General features: G+C 43.1%; 1 long non-coding RNA gene across 1 annotated transcript; it reads left to right on the forward strand.

Annotated features, from left to right (window-relative positions):
- The first annotated feature begins 465 nt into the window (after positions 1-465).
- LOC132330780 (uncharacterized) lies at positions 466-6,168 on the forward strand. The gene is made up of 2 exons (XR_009487427.1): positions 466-535; positions 5,939-6,168. It is a non-coding gene; the product is annotated as an uncharacterized LOC132330780 (long non-coding RNA).
- The last annotated feature ends 268 nt before the right edge of the window (positions 6,169-6,436 follow it).

The following is a 6,436-nucleotide window of genomic DNA, read 5'->3' on the forward strand; positions in this document are numbered from 1 at the left end:
GGCTTCTTCACTTTCCATCTGTAGCCAGGGTTGAGCCAGTGGCTAGGTGCACACACACACACACAGACACATCTGAGTTTTGGAGACTGAGGGAGTTTTTGAGCTCAGACCCAGCTGTGCATTTACTTGATGGGATTGCAATGGCTGTTTGAAGATTTTTGAGAACCTATTAAAGACTGAAGAGTACCCCAGCACTTTGGATTGCAGGCAGTCTGAGTGCTCTGAATGGATAAAAGACTAGAACTAGACATCTCTATTAAAAAAAACCTCTACCCCCACAACAAAATCCAAATATTCTCAGGATCGAACGAGCCTTTTGTGCTCTGTCCTCTCTACATGCTGCTCAGCTGTGCTTTTCTTATTTTCCTGAGGGAGGGCTGTTCCCTTGGCTACCAGTGCTGGCCCCTAATAGTTGGCACTTGGGCACAGAATGAAAACATTGCTCTGTTTTTCTTTCATTCCTGCAGGAGCAGTGGGAACACAACTGGAGAGGTTTCTGGTAGGCAACATCTCCAGCTGCTACCACTGAACCAAGGTAGGTGATTGTTCCCTGCTGCACCCCTCCTGCTCAGGCACTGCTCCAGGTGATCTCTATTCCTGCTGGCCACTGCCTTGTCAGAGAAGTGCTAACAGGAGGTGAGGTGAAGGGCTGGTTTCTCTGCCCTCCTGCACAGCAGACAGCACAGGCCACCTTCAACTGCTCCATTTCCTTTCAGCCACAGGAAGCAGCAGTGCCTCATGTGCACAATGTGCCCAGCCAGCCTCATGCCAGCAGGAGGGCAGGTCACTGCAGACACAGCTAATGCCTGGGAGCTGTAAGCAGCATCTCTTAATCTTGCTGCCTTTCTATATTAAGGACATTGTTGCTTCTGCATTAGAGGAATTAGAATAGTCTTGTCTCCTCTTGAGATCTCAAGGTCCTGCCTTCATTTGCCATTATGTGCTCCATGAAACTGTTTCATTAAAGCTTCCACACAGTGACCTTTGCACAATAACATGCTCTCTGCAGTTCCTCCGTGGTCTGAGGCTGTTCTCATTTAAATTATGCTTCTGTGGAGGGAATCAAATACTTCTTTTTCTCTACTTAAATGCCTGGAGCAAACTAATGTTCTTCTGCAGTCATGAAATGCAACAAAGGGACCATGATTCCAAGGGTAGGTGAGGCTTGCAGTTTCTGTGGAAACTAGAGACCAATGTGATGAAAGGGGCAGAAGAGGGAAGCAAGAACACAGGTCCACCAGATGAACAGAAATGATTGTACCTTCTGTACCAAGACAGAAGTTGAGCAAATGAGGCAATAAATGTGAGTGGATGAAGAGTTAAGAGTCTGAATAAGCAGCCTGACATGGTTTTCCAGTTCTAATCTGGTAATTGTGCCTCTGAAGGTTTGCTTGATGAGATGCAATATAGAATTTATGTACATGGTAGCTGGGAACATGGTAAGGACTTGAGGTGACTTATAACACAAAAGTAATAAGGACACCCTAATTTGGGATTGGGAGAAAAAGAGAAGTCACAAATACAGAAAGGCTCTACTGCTTTTATTATTCCCCCCCCAAGTTTTCTGTGGTGGCCGTACCAGATACAGATATGACCAAACCTGAGAATTCAGGGACATGCCTGGTGCACAGGTAGGTCAGTTCCATCTTTGCAAGCAGGACTGCTGGCTTTGCCCACCAGAAAAGCTCAGAGGACAGAGAAGGCAACTTGTGGAGTAGGAACATGGGAAGCATTGGTGCAGGAGCTGCACTCAGGGTTTAGCTGTGTACAGGAATTTGCAGTGTTCCTGCCTAGCTCAGGAACAGAGGGGAGGTGATTAGCAGGTTGGTTTGCTGAGCCTGTGTGACCTGAACTGAAACTGAGCTATAAGGGGCCTTGCATTTCCACAGTCTGGTTCTCTGTCTTAAGCCAGAATTATCTGTATTTATTATACCTGAAAGCTGTCTGCTTAACCCCTATCAGAGTCTTCAGCCACTGCATGCAATTTTTTCCTGTGTTTATGAAACTTTCCAGCAGAGAACTCATTATTTCCTTAACCGCCACAAATACAATGTTGTAAAAGAAGAATATGGAAGCAAGCAAGAACAACCCAACACCACAGAAGCAGGAGCCCCAGCAGTCTATGGCCTCCTTAGGCCCTCAAGTACTTATTTAGTTCAGGTTGACTGCAGTAGGATGTTGTTTGCACCCAGGTGAAGAACAAGAGCCCTTCCAGCACTCTGGGAGTGAAGATATGATTCTTCAGCATCAGAGAAGATAACTAGCAGGGGGTCGGTGTAAAAATGCAGCTCATTGCAATGAGGGAGGGAGGCAGAAAAAATGACAGTAGCTTCTGGTACTAGTGATAGGGATTATTTCAGATTTATCTTTCAGCTGTGTCAAAGTGTAACTGCTCTTCAGGTTTTATTGTTAGTGCTGTCATTGCAATAATATGCTAGAAATGAAATGCTTTATTTACTGATAAGAAAAGAGATTTACCCACCATGTGATATGCTGCTATTTTCACCCAAGATTGTATCAGAAGTCCCAGGCAGCTGAATAGTATCTGGAATTAGAGGAAAGCAAATAGTGGAAACCTGCTGCTCCCAGCTTCTGTCCTAGTAGAGATGCTATAATGTGCACTAAATCCTGATTTTATTTAAAATACTTTTACAGAAAAATGAAAGCTCTCCAATGGCTGGGGTCCAATTCCCCAGAAAAAGGATCCATGGCAGCCTTTCCATTGCTGGCACAGACAGCCCTGCTCTGTCACCTCCCTGAGAAGCAAAGCTAAAAACCAAACTTGTTGATCTGAATAAGCAGCCTGACATGATTTTCCAGTCCTAATCTGGTAATTGTGCCTCTGAAGGTTTGCTTGATGAGATGCAATATAGAAAGATACATAGTCCTTTGCAAATATTGGTCCACAGGTCATTATTTCAGCCAAAAATTTCCATTTCAAAGAAAATCAGAGTAAACCCAGTGAAGACCATGGGAAAACAGAACTCACCCACCCAGCCAGCCCAGTGAAAAGGCTCCTGGTGTGACCCTATGAGTCAGCTCATTTTCTTTCAAGCAACTCATTTAGCAGAAGGCCTCAAACCACTTTCACTGAACAATTCTCTTAGATTTCCATGGAATAAAACACCAGATCCCATTTGCACAGTCTGCCATTTCCTTTTTTGCATTAAAACTCTGAGCTGCCCTTATCAGGTCAGGGCTGTCTTATCACCTTCCCCAGAAAGGCTTCAGTCCTATATAGAACAAAATTAATATTCATTGCATCCCTCAGGTCTTGGAGCTCACAATTTAAAATTCCAAGTGCTGGCTTGGTAGCTCCAGCAAACACTAGGAAGGATTGCCAGGATCTCTGTAGCTCCTAAACCCCTTGGCACAGGCCTCCCAAGTACAGCAGGGCTTTTAGGAAGCATCTCTGGCCATGGGCTGATCCCTGTGGATGTAGAGACCAACAGCCCCAGTGGGAACACCAGGGGTAACAGACCACTGCTCCCATTTAGCTCAAGATCATGATTTACTGGCACCAGTTACAAATGCAGCCTAATGAAATGCAAAGCTGCAGAAACACGTATTATCATTGATTCAAAAGAGAAATCAATATGTTCATATATATTACAGGGAGCAATCTCCATTAAAAAGAAAAGGGATGAGACAACAATGTTCTTCATACTTGCTAGGATCCTGTGACACCTGTGACAGGTGACAGTTTTTTAACATTTAAGAGTCTCTGTCAAAAACTGGTGGGTTCATACAAGAGATTAGCCCAATCCACCTGCTTTTACTGACTCCTGTAAACTTACAGCCAACTACCAGGCCCTGCTGGGAAGGCACTTTTCCCAAAAGTATGTGGAGGTCTGCAAAGAAGACAAAGGGATTTGCCTGTGAATGGTTCAGAGTAACCAGAAGATGCAGTGAGGTTCAATTTGGCCTTACTGATGCAGTACACTTTGCATTTGCCCACTTAAGAAAATAAAATTGCATTGAGGGGGTTTGTGTTTCTTTGATTGCCAGGAGATTGAATGGGGGCTGTTTGAGTCAAATGAACGATTTTAAGTGCAGTGCTTTGTGCAGGTGTCTTTGTTAAAATAAAATAATAATTATAAAGAAATCAAAAGAAACAGCCTGAGTCACTAGCAGCCTGTTTTGTAATCACTTGTGGTCTAATTTTCTGAAATGAAAATTTATTGGGGTGCCACTTAAAGTAATTTCACTGCTTTTGTTCAGGAAGAAAAAAAGTAGAAAGAATTAAGTTGGTCAGAGCAAAAATTCTGTCAAAGGAGGCAGCAGACATGGCAGGAGTCACAGACAACCCTGGCTCTACTAGGCCAGTGAGTGCACATTTCCATAGCTGAGTCTGCCCCAAACAGCTGCTCATCATAGAGTGGCAAAATCTACTAAAAGAAATTAACTGCAACATTTGCTGCAACAGCTACATGAGACACTGGTACATTTTGTTACTGAAAACAAGGAACTTTCCAAGTGGCTCTGGTCACAGATTGCATTATGCATGTTAAATGTCTGTGGCAGCAGGAGTACCAGAAGGTAGGTGGAGTAAGGAACATGAACTGAGAAAAGGCAGCAAAATTACCTAATACAGGCAGCAAAACCACCAGCAGAGATTCACTGCCAAGTTCAAATTGAGCTGGAAGCCACAACTTTACAAAGGTGCCAGCACAACCACTGCTTCTCCCAGTACATGAACTATAAAGTACCTATGGCAGTCCTGAAAAGTAGAAATGTGTTAACTAAGGAACACAAGGAAGATTTGAAGAAATCATCTATAACTATGATGTCAAAGTACTACTTTTACATTTGCTGGAATCTCAGAGAAAACACTCTGGGGAGGAAAATCTTCTCAGGAGATTACTCCAATGAACCTGGAGTACAAGCAGGGATTGACATTCAAAGTAGAGGGCAGGGCCCTCAGCACCACTTTCAGCTTTGGAAATCCTAAGTTATCCTATAGCTTGTGGTACTTGGCAAGAAAATCCTGAAAAACTTGTTAAAACCAGCTATAACTAACTAAAAAGTGGGTGCTTTGTTTTCTTTAGTGTCTCTTTAGCTCTGGCTCTGATAAACCACTGAAATGTTTAAGCCTGTGCTTTGACAAAACATGCCAGCCTCACCCCTACACGGGTGGCCTGACAAAGCATCTGGAGAGCTGCAAGCTGGGTGCTGCCTTGCTGTGCAATGCCAGGACTCACCAAGTTTCTCCTTCCTCCTGTCCTGGCCATTCTGTGCTGCAGATTTGGCCCCAAGTGCTATTCACAAGCTAAGCTGCAAAATGCTGCAGCACTGCCCTTCCCACAATGAGGAGACAAACTGACATGGGGACATTCACACTTCAACTTGCACAGGAGTCATCCCAAAGGATATAAACACATTTTTTATTATATACTCTGTACATAAAAACATTGCATCTAATTGAACATCTTCTATCTAAAATAAATGTTTGGTCCCTTTCTGCAAATTCAATGGAAGTCAGAGGAAAGCCATCTGTTTTCATCTCTGGGACTAATATTGCTTCCTCTCTTTCATTAACATGTATTTATCCTGCTCTCCCTTGCACGGGAAATGCAGCAACCCTGAACTTTGATTAGGAGCAATCAGAAAACATCCACACCTGCATGTAGGCAGTGGGAGGCTTTTCAATTGGAAATGGATTTTGAGAACATAATGTCCCTGTTTTGAAAGGGCAAATGCATCTTTCAAGGAATACAAGCAATAAAAACCATTTAAGTATTGTGTTTCTTCAAGGATAGTAATGCTATCATAGAATCAAGTGCCTTAATTGCTGAAGTGATTAATTTCTGCTCTTTGGAACTAAATATATTCAATGTTACTAAAGAAGTCCTGGAGAGTTTTTCATAAGCTGGATGATAGCACAGACAGTGCTTCTCATCTGTCCAAAACAAGGTGTCCTTTCTCTTGCCCATTTTAGGTTCAAGAGACAGATGCAAGAACTGTGGTGTGGGGACCTGCAGTGACACTAAAGCAGCCCAAACAGCACTGCAGCAGGGCAGGGCATGGAGCAGCAGGGTGACTTCTGCTGGAGAAAGCAGCCTGGCAGGGAAGCAGTGCCTAACTGAGATAAGTGGTTTTTATTCATTCTGTTTCCATGTCTCCACTATTTTTAATGACTGTTGAAATAAAGGGTTTGGAAGCAAAGTCCTCCCTGATGGTGTAACTTTTTCATCTTTTGGTTAAATTCTAAGGATGTTTCTGCTCCTCATTTGTCAGGTTCCCAGGAAAGATGGAGGAAGGCAAGATTTACTATTCCCATAACACCTAAATATAAACTGTAATCAGATTTATAAACAACATCTACAGACCTCTTTCATAAGCTATAAAAAGCTTTGCAAAGTACATCTGTGCACTTCTGTTTCCTTTTCATAGTCTTTCACCTTTGCTTCTATTTCCCTAAATAGAAAGATAATAG

This window comes from Haemorhous mexicanus, chromosome 9 (genome assembly GCF_027477595.1).
Source record: "Haemorhous mexicanus isolate bHaeMex1 chromosome 9, bHaeMex1.pri, whole genome shotgun sequence".
NCBI classification, from domain to species: Eukaryota; Metazoa; Chordata; class Aves; order Passeriformes; family Fringillidae; genus Haemorhous; species Haemorhous mexicanus.